The sequence below is a fragment of the Capsicum annuum genome, chromosome 9, assembly GCF_002878395.1.
Source record: "Capsicum annuum cultivar UCD-10X-F1 chromosome 9, UCD10Xv1.1, whole genome shotgun sequence".
Lineage (NCBI taxonomy): Eukaryota > Viridiplantae > Streptophyta > Magnoliopsida > Solanales > Solanaceae > Capsicum > Capsicum annuum.
In genome coordinates this window covers 8,064,444-8,077,606 of record NC_061119.1, presented here as the reverse complement: position 1 = coordinate 8,077,606, position 13,163 = coordinate 8,064,444, and the positions used below count along the sequence as shown (strand labels likewise).

The window sequence follows — 13,163 nt, the reverse complement described above, 5'->3', positions numbered from 1 at the left end:
ACCTCCTAGGGATAAGAGACATAGGGCTAAAGAGACAGCCAAAAAAGGATTTTTTGTGTATAATCCTGCATATGAAAATCATCCACGCTTGAAACGTATCTTAATTCCTGAAAGTTGGATAGGATGGCCCTTATGTAAGGATTATATTACCACCAATTTTTATGAAATACAAGATGCTCATTGAATGATAAAAAGCTATTTCTACTTAGACAAATTAAGATATTCAAGGATTGCACGTTCTGTTCTAGATTAAGCAGGTCTAATTTAGGGAATTATCAATAGGCTAACAAAAAAAGACAATTAGGGATTCATTGTAATTCTCACATTTATTTGGAAGATACTTATTTCGGATGAGTCACACCAATAGGATGAACCAAATGAGTTCTGCATCATGAACTGTGTACTACACACATTACTTAGACGGGTTCTAGAAGGGCATATAGGAAGGGATGGAGAAATATGGAATGAAGAAATCAAATATGAAAGAAAAGACAAAGAAATTATAGAATCTTGAATTCTATTTCTTTGTATCTGAGCTGAATCTTGTCTATTTCAACCCTCCTAGATTCGACTTTTGAGTCTGTTAACAATTAACCAATTTTACCTTTCGAATATGAATTACTTATTCAAATTCGTTTGAATGAGAAGAGAAAAAAAAAGAGGAGATAGAATCCAATTCTTTTCGATACTTTATCTAAGAAACTCTACCCATCTAGAACATAGATGGGGTATATCTCGCCAAACTGGATAAAGCTATTATTCTAATCTAGACTCTAAAAGAATAAGTATGTTGATTCATATCAATTAATTAGAAATTAATTCTAGCGATGAGAGACCCATACAAATTAATCATGTGCCAGGAACCAGATTTGAACTGGTGACACAAGGATTTTCAGTCCTCTACTCTACCAACTAAGCTATCTCAGCTATTCCCAATCCAGATTTTTATCAAGGTTGGGACTGGTACCCAAGGATTTTTAGGGCTATACCAATCCCAATTCGAACCTTGAACACAAGGATTTAGAATCCTCCGGTATTCCTAATTGGAATTGGTGGAATGAGGATTTACAACCCTTTGGTCTACCAATCCCAATTGAAACCTCGAACATGAGAATTTTCAGTCCCTGTTAATAGGAGGATTTAAAGTCCTCTGGTCTTCCCAATTAGAACCATTCGTTAACATGAGGATTTTTAGTTCTCTACTTGTTAGTCTAATTTTATCTTAACAAATTTGATCTTAACACATAAACGAGTCTTTGTCGATTAAAAAGACAAAAGTCGATTAAACTTTTTTATCAAAGTCGGGGAATTTCTTCGATCTTCAAAAGGATGAGTTTGTAAGTTTCAGTATTGAGTAGTGATATTGGTAATCATTCAACTAGATATTCCTTGATCAAAGGTGTTCAGTTCTATGTGTATCATATATATCACAAGGCTTAAGAGAAAGCCATTTACACTAAAATCCATTTCCAAAAGAATAGAGTGAATAAGAAAGATAAGTAATTTGTAACTGCTAAGGAAAGGGGGTCAGAGAAATAGTTGGGGGTTGAAATAGTCTTTTTGAGGATAGAGGGACTTGAACCCTCACGATTTTAATAGTCGACAGATTTTCCTCTTACTATAAATTTCATTGTTGTCGGTATTGACATATAGAACAGGACTCTATATTTATTCTTTTTCGATTAATCAGTTCTTCAAAAGATCTATCAGACTATGGAGTGAATGATTTGACCAATGAATATTCGATTCTTTCTTCAATGTAGAATAGATTCACACCAATTCTTCTATTTTTTATAGAAAAACTAAGGATTCGGGTCGTCTTTAATCATTTGATATAGTATTTAATACGTATGTATATACGTTTATCCTTCACTTCATTCTTTTTCTTTCTAAATTTTTGATGAAAAGATTCCTCTACCAACGCATTTAACTCCATTTGTTAGAAAAGCTCCCATTGAGTCTGTACACCTAACCTTTTTTCTGAACCTTTATTTGTTTTCAGAAAATAGGATTTGGCTCAGGATTGCCCATTTTTGTTCATTCCAGGGTTTCTCTGAATTTGAAAGTGATTACTTAGTAAGTTTCTATACCAAGGCTCAATCCAATTAAGTCCGTAGCGTCTACCGATTTCTCCATATCCCCCTTTCTTTTTGTTTTGAGATTAGGATCTCGTTGTTATGTCATTCCTTTTTCTTTTTTCTTTCATTTATACTGGAACCACTGAATTCATTAGATACCGATTCTTATCTCGAAAACGTATTTTCTCCTCTTTGATTTTCTTAACTATCTTCTATAGGTGACCTTTTTTTGTCCAATCAAAAATGATTTTATCATTTTGGAATCCACAATTCAATATAGATGAATCTATAACCCATCTATATGTCCCTCTTCCTGTCATTTTTCCATTCAATTTGGAATACTTGAATGATCGATTCTTATTTTTTATCTTTACTTTCGCCTGAAAGCGGAGGAATATCTCATTAATTATAACTAACCATTCCATTAAATAATTTTGAAATAAATATAGAATGAGAGATATATATGATATTGAATCAAATATAGAATTGTAATAAAAAAGATTTTAAATGCCAAAAAAAGAAATGAAAAAGAATATTTACCATTCAAATTGAAAATGAAAATAGAAATAATATTAACAATATTTGCAATCACTATTTAATGATATTAGTATTAGAATTGTTATTAGAATTGTGATAAATCGAAATTCTAGATCGCTATAGTAATCCTTATGCTCTAGAATCTAGTATATTCAATATAATATTGAATAGCTAATAATTCCAATTCTAGTAGTTTAGGCAATTACTATGCATATAAAATTTCTGTGATGTGGGTCCGCTTAGCTCAGAGGTTAGAGCATCGCATTTGCAATGCGATGGTCATCGGTTCGATTTCGATAGCCGGCTTTTCCCTTTTATTTGATTTCAAAGAAAAATTATCAATCATCTAAAAATAAAAAATGAAAAAAAAAAAAGAATAGGGAAATAGCGCCTTCCTCCTTTTCCAAAAGCTATCAATTTATTATAAGAACTTCCAATTATGTCAGGAAAGGATTATATGTATAATAGAAGGGGTTCGGTATATTAATCCAATTCACCCCATTCTTCTATTCTTTATAGTATTTATATTAAATAGTAATAGTACAAGTATACTATTTCAGTAAACTTCGCTTTATTTAGTTCAGTTTAGTTTTAGTTTAGGTTTATTCTGTAAAATAAAATTCAATAAAAATAAATAGAAATAAGAATTAATTCAAAATACTAAATAACAAATAAGAATAAGGAGTCTTTATGTCGCGTTATAGAGGACCTCGTTTTAAAAAAATACGACGCCTGGGGGCTTTATCAGGACTAACTAATAAAAACCATAGGACCGAAAATGATCTTAGAAACCAATCACATTCCGGAAAAAAATCTCAATATCATATTCATCTAGAAGAAAAATAAAAATTGTGTTTTCATTATGATCTTACAGAACGATAATTACTTAAATACGTTCGTATCGCCAGAAAATCCAAGGGGTCAACAGGTCAAGTTTTACTACAATTACCTAAAATGCACTTGGATAACATCCTTTTTCGATTGGGTATGGCTTCAACTATTCCCGCAGCCCGTCAATTAGTTAACCATCGATATATTTTAGTTAATGGCCGTATAGTAGATATACCAAGTTATCGCTACAAACCCCAAGATAGTATTACGGCAAAGGATGAACCAAAATCCAGAGCTATGATTCAAATTTCTCTAGATTCATCCCCTCATGAGGAATTAACAAATCATTTGACCCTTCACCCATTCCAATCAAATAATAGATAGTAAATGGGTCGGTTTGAAAATAAATGAATTGCTAGTCGTAGAATATTATTCTCGTCAGACTTAAACCTCAAACTAAAATCAAGGGTTCATAAAATTTTCTTCCCTTTAGGTGAAGTAAATTAACCCAAGGTTAAGTAAGATAAATCTGAGTTTTATCTGAATTTCCCCTATTTTTGTATCATAGAACAAGGATCTATTTTCATTCCTTATTTTCATTCCTTGTCTACTTTTTTCTTTCCAGTATTTTGATTATGATTATGTTTTAGTATTCCATTTTACACGTCAAAGCAATTAGGAATTTAGAATATGTATCTTTAGATCAAAGAAGGGTCTAGCTATTGCAATAATGGTATCCATTGCTATTTGAACCCTTGTTATTAGTAAAATTGGTGAATTAAATGAAGGTACAAAAAGAGAGGGATTCGAACCCTCGGTAAACAAAAGCCTACATAGCAGTTCCAATGCTACGCCTTGAACCACTCAGCCATCTCTCCTACATAATGATTATGAACCCAAAACCGAGTTAATAGCGAGCCAGTCATAACCCATATTCCATTATTAGACTAGGTACGACCAATCCATTTTAACTTTAACTAAAAATTTGTCATCAAAGTCAAAGCAAAGAACGGTTTTTCTTTCCTTCGAGGCTCTGGGATAAAGATACAATTTTCATAAAAATTGTTAAAAAAATTTAATTCATGTTTGCAAAAGCAATGTTCCGTTATTTTTCTGATATTTTTATAATAGATTAATTCAATGAATTAGAACGAATCAACTGATTGATGGTCTATATCTTTTAGACTATAGTTAATGACTACTGTTAAATCATAATTCTAATTATATAGATATAGACTATAATTCCATACCATAAAATTTTTCAAATTTCTTTTCGGTTTTGGAGTTCTCAATAACAAATACCTACCCCTCTATTAGAATAGAAATTCATAAAAAATCTGAGATTTTATTGTATAGTGTATACCCGTTATATACACAAAATTGTCAGTTATTCTATTTTCATCATAGAATGATTATTCGATCTTTTTTCTTCTTTGTAATTTGTATCATGATTTAATCAAAATTTCTCGAGTTCTTCTAATTTGTAACATCACCGAAATCAGAATAGTTCCTATACTATGAAATCGATCCGCGTTGAAATATTTCTTAATTTTTAGCGACTTTTGTCAAAAAGGAACAATTGGAATAGTGGATTCATATGTTTTGTTATTTCTTAAAAAACAATAAGGTTTTATGTTATTTCATACTATATAATTCTTTTCTTTGTGGGATCTTTTTCTCACGAGAGGTAATAAGAAGAATTCTAGAATGGATTGCTACCTATGCCTAGATCATGTATAAATGGAAATTTTATTGATAAAACCTTTTCAATTGTAGCCAATATCTTTTTAAAAGTAATTCCGACAACTTCAGGAGAAAAAGAGGCATTTACCTATTACGAAGATGGTGCGATTTGATTCTTTTTTTATTTCACATTTATTCATTTCTCTTAGTTTCATGAGGAGAAAAACACATGATTCAAGAAAGTTTTTGAAAAAAAAATCTATGCATTTTGAAGGTGAAGTTTGGAAATTGAACAATTCATTCTGTCATGTATCCTTGATTAATGCAACCTCAGATGCTATGTTTCAGTTCTCGATTCTAGTATTAAGAGAAAGGTTACACCTAGAGGTTCTGTATCATAGGTCAATCCTACTCTACTAGCGCTAATAGGCAGCATAGGGGAAGAAGTGCTACACCTAGGAATCAACAACACGAAAACTTTGTTCTAAGTTAGCCCTTCCCTTAGCGGGCTTGGGACTAAAAGAATGGTTGGGATAACAAACATCCATCTCGTTCATCCTTTGGATACCCATATAACCATCGAAGGCTATTGGAGTAACTAATTCCTGTAAATTAGGAGGAATTAGAAATAAAGAAATTGTTTGAGTTATCTTATCATTTCTATCTAGTCCCAATAGGCTTGATGTTAAGAAAGAATCTCTTGCAAGAAGGTTGGCTAGAGATTTCTTGCAAATATTCACTTGGAGGCTTTGTGGATATTGTTATGGACTTGGGTGTTTTTGGTTATTGGTTATTGGATATTTAGTTATCTTAGATTCATTTGAACTTTTATATATTATCTTTCTATATGTTTGGAATTCAGCCTCTGTTGTGCATTATGTTTTGTTTGACGAGGCAACGGGGTGGTCTCCGGTACTTGGTGGACTTGAGATAGTTGTCACAACCAGGCCCTGGTTCAAATCATGACAAAGTTGGTATTAGAACCTAATTTTGGTGTATTTTGGTGTCCATAAAGCCATGTCAAGTAGAGTCTCATTTATAGGTGTGTAGCGTACCATACATATAAGAAAGATGATACACAGTATTTAGGAATGTTTTCCTTTCTTGTGATCTACTTTTGGGCTGTAGAGTCTAGGGTGTTGAAATCTCCTATAATTCTTTTTCGTTCATTTTTTAGATCATGCCTCCTAGAAAATTTGATTCTTATGGAAACTCTTCTGTCCCGCTTCAGGATAATGTGGATAGGGCTCATCCTACCCATAGAGTTTCTACCCGATTAAGATCACTGCTTCTGATTTCCCAAGTGGAGTTCTATTGGTCCCCACTGATCCTTCTCTACTGGTAATACTCCTGCTCGGTCACCTCTAATAGATATTATCAATATCGATTTCCATCATTCCATTCATCTACTGACCCAGTTTGTGATATCTTAGTCACATTAGTTGGGTCCTACTGGTGTTGTGTAAGTTCTTCTGAGGCTACTAAGGTTGGCCAGTTCATGAGGCTTAATCCTCCAAGCTTTACTGGCTCTAAGGTTGAGGAAGATCCTTAAGGGTTCATAGATGAGATAGAGAAAATTTTTTGTGTGATGCATTCTTCTCACTCTGAGGGTGAGTAATTTACTGCACACCAGCTGAACGATGTGGTGTATCAGTGGTATGAGAAGCGAGATTAGTATAGGGGAGATAATGCAAAGTTGGCTTTATGAGAGAATTTCTCTAGTGCTTTTCTTGATCTGTTCTTTCCTCAAGATTTGAGAGAGGCAAAGACTGAAGAGTTTATGAATTTGAAGCAAGTCAAGATGGCTGTGAAGGAGTATGCCTCAAATTTTCAATAGTTGTCCCGTTATGCCCCAGAGCTATTGTCTAGTATGAGGGCTAAGATGAGGAAGTTTCCTTTTGGCTTGTCTCGAGACTTGATGTTGAAGTGTAAGGTTACCTTGATAAATAATGACATGGATATCTCTTGACTTATGGTGTATATACAACAGGTCGATGAGGAAAATAAGAAACAAACTGAAATAGGGGAGAGGCAAAGTAAAAGATTCTAGTTTTTTTTATCAAGGGGGTGTCTAGTAGAGTAGTGGTAAGGATGGCAAGTAATGGTCTAAGAAGAAGTGGGGGAATTGTGGTTCTTATTCTACGTCTATTTCTCCTATCCTAAGACACCTAGTGATCGCCGCTTTCATAGCAACAACGGGTTTAAGGCACAAGGTGACCAATCTCAGGATGGTGGTCCCCAATTGGATCCATCTCATCCTCCTTATAGATTTTATGGATAGTTGCACCATGGATTTTATGATGAGCAGAGGCATAAGTGTTTCAGATGTAGTCAACCTAGCCATATTCAGAGGGATTATCCTTCAGGCGATATTGCTACTGGGGCTAATAAGGTCCCGGTTGCTTTGTCTTTAACTCCTGGGCAAAAGGGTGCTACTTCTAGATCCGGCAGTGATCAGAACCATCTATATGCTCTTGCCATCCATCAAGATTCTAAGGAATCTCCTGATTTTGTTAGTGGTACATTAAAACTCTTCTTTCGTGATTTATATTATCTGCTTGAACCCAGATCTACTCTCTCTTATGTGACCCGTTATGTAGCTATTCATTTTGGTCTTCATCCTAAGTATATTCCAGATCACTTTTCTATGACTACACCATTAGGTGACTCTTATTATTGTTAGAAGAGTCTATAAGGGTTGTGTGATATCTATTTATGGTAGGGTGACATTAGTGGACCTGATTGAATTAGACATGTTAGACTTTGATGTGATTTTAGGGATGGATTGGTTGCATTTGTGCTATGTGTCTCTTGATTATTGGACCTGAAAGGTCAGTTTTTAATTCCCAAATGATCTGGTGATTGAGTGGGAAGGTAGTTCCCTAGTGCACAAGGGAAGGTTTTTATCTTATTTTAGAGCCCAAAATATAATTTCCAAGGGGTGTGAGTTTATCCTTGTGGACTATGAATTTCCAGATGATCTTCTAGGTGTTCTTCCTGATAGGGAAATAGATTTTAAGGTTGATCTTCTTCCTAATACTCATCCTATCTCCATCACTCCCTATAAAATGGCTCTAGCTAAATTAAAAAAAAAAGTTAAGGAGTAGTCAAAAGATCTTCTAGATAAGAGGTTTTATTTGCCCTCGTGTTTCTCCTGGGGTGCTCCGGTTTTCTTCATGCATAAGAAGGATGGGTCCTTTAGAATGTGTATATAGATTACCGCCAATTAAATAGGATAATCGTAAATAATAAGTATTATCTGTCTCGAATTGATGATTTTTTTTACTAACTTTCGGATGCTAAGTACTTTTCTAAGATTGATCTTCGATCTGGGTACCATAAACCAAAGATTAGGGAGGTGGATAACTCTAAGACTTCTTTTCAAACCCGATATGTTCATTTTGAATTTTTAGTGATGTCATTTGGTTTGACTAATTCCCTAATGACCTTAATGGGTCTTATGAACTGGGTCTTCTATCAATTTTCTGATTTGTTCGTAATTATGTTTTTTGATGATATTTTGGTGTATTCAAAGAGTGAGGTGAATTATGCTGATAACCTTTACATAGTGTTACAGACCCTTAATTTTCAACGGTTGTAGGCAAAATTCTCGAAGTGTGAGTTTTAGTTGAATGTTGTGACCTATCTAGGCTATGTTTTTTCTAGTAAAGATATCATGGTGGATCCACAAAAAATTGTGGTGTTTAAGAAATGGCCTAGACCCACGACTCCAAGCGATACTCAAAGCTTCTTGGGTTTAGACGATTATTATAGGTCTGTAGAAAGTTTCTCTTCCATTGGGCCCATTTCTAAATATGACTCAGAAAAAGGTAATGTTTATATGGTCTGATGCTTGTGAGGGTAGTTTCGAGAAGTTGAATAATAATTTGACTTCAGCTCTGGTTTTGACTCTGCCCGAGGGTACTAATGATTTCGTTGTTTATTTTGATGCATCCCGGGTGGGACTCGATTCTGTGTTGATACAGCATAGCGGCGTGGTTGCATGTGCTTCTAGGAAGTCGAAGATACATGAGAAGAATTATTCGACACATGATTTGGAATTGTTGGTTGTGGTCTTTACTTTGAAGATTTGGCATCACTATTTGTATGAGGTTTATGTTGACATCTTCTCAGACCATAAAAGTTTACAGTATGTGTTCTCCCAGAATGAGCTAAATCTCAGGCAGATATGGCTTGAGTTGCTCAAGGACTATGACATAAATATTCATTATCATCCAGGTAAAGCTAATGTAGTTGCTAATGCTCTTAGCAGGTTATCCATGGGGAGCTTGTCCCATGTTGATAAGGAGAAACAAGGCTTGGTAAAGTATATTCACTAATGGATAGTTTTGGAATTCATCTTTTGGACTCTGAGGATGGTGGTGTGATTGTACAAGAGGTGGTAAAGTCATCTTTTGCTGTTGAGGTAAAGAAGAAACAGGTCTTGGACCCTATTTTGATGTAGATCAAGGATGATGTGGGTCACCAGAAGGTGATGGCCTTAAAGATTGGTGGAGATGGTATCTTGAGGTACCAAGGTAGATTATGTGTTCCTAATATTGATGGGCTACGATAGAAGATCTTTGATGAGGCTCATGAGTCAAGATATACTATTCATTATGGTTCAATGAAGATGTACCATGATTTAAAAGAGATCTATCCATAGAATAACATGAAGAGAGGTGGAAAATTTTGTGGCTAAGTGAATTGTGTGTCAACAAGTGAAGGTTGAGCACTTGAGGCCTGGTTGTTTGTCTCAAGAAATTGAATTGCCCATGTGGAAATGGAAAGTGATTAATATGGATTTAGTTATTGGTCTTCCACGGTCTCTCCATCAGTTTGATTCAATTTGAGTCATTGTGGATAGGATGACCAAGTTTGCTCATTTCCTACGAGTAAAGACTAAATATTCGGCAGAAAAATATGCTAAGCTCTTCATTCAAGAGATTGTGTAGTTGCATGGTTCTCCAATTTCCATCATATCTAATCGAAGTACTTAGTTTTTATCTCAAATTTGGCATTCCTTTTAGAGAGTTTTGGGAACTAAAGTGAACCTTAGCACTTCTTTCCATCCTTAGATGGATGGACAGGCGAAGAGGATGATACAGACTTTGGAGGATATGATAAGGTATTGTGTGATCAATTTTGGTGTTAGTTGGGTTGATCTTTTGCCTCTCATAGAGTTGTGTATAATAATAGTTATCATTCTAATATTGGGATGGCTCTTTTTGAGGCTTTATATAGTAGGAGGTGTAGGTTTCCTATTGGGTGGTTTGAGGTTGGTGAGAATAGGTTGTATGGTCCCAACTTGGTTCACCAAGATATAAATACGGTGAAGGTTATTTGGGATAGGATGAAGACGTCCCAAAGTCACCAAAAGTCCTATGCAGATGTAAGGTGAAGTGTTTTAGAGTTTGATGCGGATGATTTAGTATTCTTGAAGGTGTCTTCCATGAAGGGAGTGATGAGGTTTGGAAATAAGGGGAATCTCAGTCTTTGTTCTGTTGGTCCATATTGTATTTGGAGGTGAGTAGGTAATGTGGCTTATGAGTTGGATTTGGAAGATCTATCTCGTGTCTGGTACTGTATGGTTCCACTCTGACAGAACCCCGAATCATTCTCTTAAAGATCATCCTCTTCATCATAAATGATCCGTTTGTCCTGAAATGACATGGACCAAGTAGGGAAATCCCAATTCATTGGGCCTTTCGATACAATCAAATAGAAAAAATAGAAAGCCCCAAGGGTGCCATATTCGAGGAGAAATAACTATGTGATTGAATAAATTCTCCTGCGGGTCAAGGGCTCCATCTCCCTCCCCTTCTTTAAACTCCGATTGATATTTTTCATAGATAAATCTCTGATCAAGGATATACCAAGAGCCCTTTTGCATCATATCTGTGGGATTCCTCTGTTCGGGCCAGAGAAACAATGTCACTCGATCATTATCAAATTGACTGCTATCTTTTTCTGTCTGTGAAGATCCCACTAGAGTGCCTTCTACATCTAATAGGCCATGAACTAGATCAGAATCATTCTCAACGAGTCCATTAGAAGTGATCCCATTTTTTTCATTAGGTTTGAATAAAGATCAAATATCTTGAAAGACAGATTAGGCAAAACAACTCAAACGATAAAGAAGTATAGTTAATCTCTTCATGCTCGTTCCAAGCTCTAAGTACCATTTGTATAAATAAGAATACCATTCGTTACATGATTTCTTCTTCATATAGATAGATATAGGATCTATGGGGGTAATTACTTACATTTTGAGCTACAACCCTTCCTATCTGATACAAAAGGATCCCATGATCCTGAACCGATCTTACCTGGGATAGCAAATCCCAAGTTTGTCTATGAAGAGCGGATCTAATTGTATTAGCGTCTATAATTGATTTTTTCTGTGCAATACTAATCGATAGGACCTCATTGGTAAATGCTACAAGATCTCGTGCATTGAAACCCATGGTTATGGACTCGAATCCATTAGTATGGAACATTTTCTTTTCCAAGTAAAATCCCCTAGTATATAAAAGAGGAAAAAATGCTTTCATTGTTGTGGAATAAGAAACCTTCGTAACTTAATGCACGTATTTAATTTATTTGGAACTATTAGATTGGGATCCACTTTTTGGGGAATAATAGTCGAAGCAATAACAAGAATATTTCTAGCAGAACATCTTTCACAATCATTGGAGAGATGGCTCACTAATAGACCGAGGGATAATTCATTTGACTCATTCACACCCAGATCTTGAATGTTTGGAATCCATATTATGAAAGTAGACATTGCTTTTGCTAATTCAAACTGAAGGGTGATATAAGATCGGTCTATTTTCGGCATCATATCCACAGTTAGCCTATTCATACTAGTTAACAGTTCCAGCTCCGTATCAAGGTCACGATTGATATTGTCACTAGCATCAAAATTGTCACTAGCATCAAGATTGTCACTATCATCAATATTGTCACTATCATCAATATCGATCTCATTAAGAATAAAACCTTTAGGTTTGTTATCCAGGAACTTGTTCAGAAATACCGTAATGAAAAGAACATGGGAGTTTGTCTCTAGTTATTTGACCAAATAGGATCATCCAGTTCCTATAGAACCTATCACTAAAATACCCATAAAGGGGTATAGGGATAAGCGGAGCAAAAAGTGTTTTTCATGAGATGTGAAATGAAAACTATTTTCCCTACACGAAGTTTATGAATAAGTGATTGTCTAATAATGAGCAAGGAATATCCGTCTTTATGCTAAATAGGATGGATTGAACTCATAATTCATTAGATGCTTTTTATGAATGTCAACTAAGTATCGTAAGTAGATTGATCCCAGTTGTTCAATCATTTGATAACCAAAGTCATTCTTTGATAAATGATCACTATGAGTCAGACTCAATAGAATTTGATCAATTCTATTTTTTGTAGTTAATTTGGAGAACTGAACCAAGAATTCTCTTTCTTCATCATGAATCGAATCACTGTTCATGACCCAGGATTCTATTTTCTCATCAATCCAATCCCCGTTCACGTTTTTTCTTTTACTTATCAATGAATAGATCTCTTTACTTGTATAACTTAAATGTCTCCTAATTCTGAAAAAAGTGATTCAATTGATGGGATTTGGTATGAGATCGATGATCTTGATGAGATTGATATTCCAATATTTCTTGTTAGAATATATTGATAAAAACCATAAGAGGGACCAACCATGTTGCCTCCAGAAGCAGAACCACATATTTTTTCTAGAGAATCTCTTAATTATTCCAGAGCAACAAGAAAGAAATTCTTTAACCAGAAAGAATTCGGTTCAGATGCAGGATACCTATCTAGAAGTTTTTGCAACTCAATTATAGATGATGGAATCATCAAAGATTTGACCTTTTTGAACTCTGTCTATAACTCACTAGAGGATCGGGAAACAAAGAGAAGATGTGTACGAACGAGATATCCAGCAATAAGAAGAAGGAAAAGTATTGAATAGAGGAACTCCCGAGCATTTGGCAATCCCAAATGTGTCGATATCAA

General features: G+C 34.8%; 2 non-coding genes across 2 annotated transcripts; one reads left to right on the top strand and one right to left on the bottom strand.

Annotated features, from left to right (window-relative positions):
* Positions 1-854: 854 nt before the first annotated feature.
* On the bottom strand, positions 855-927 carry TRNAF-GAA. The gene has a single exon. It is a non-coding gene; the product is annotated as a tRNA-Phe (tRNA).
* A 1,921-nt stretch (positions 928-2,848) lies between these two features.
* Positions 2,849-2,921, top strand: TRNAA-UGC. Its single transcript has one exon. It is a non-coding gene; the product is annotated as a tRNA-Ala (tRNA).
* The last annotated feature ends 10,242 nt before the right edge of the window (positions 2,922-13,163 follow it).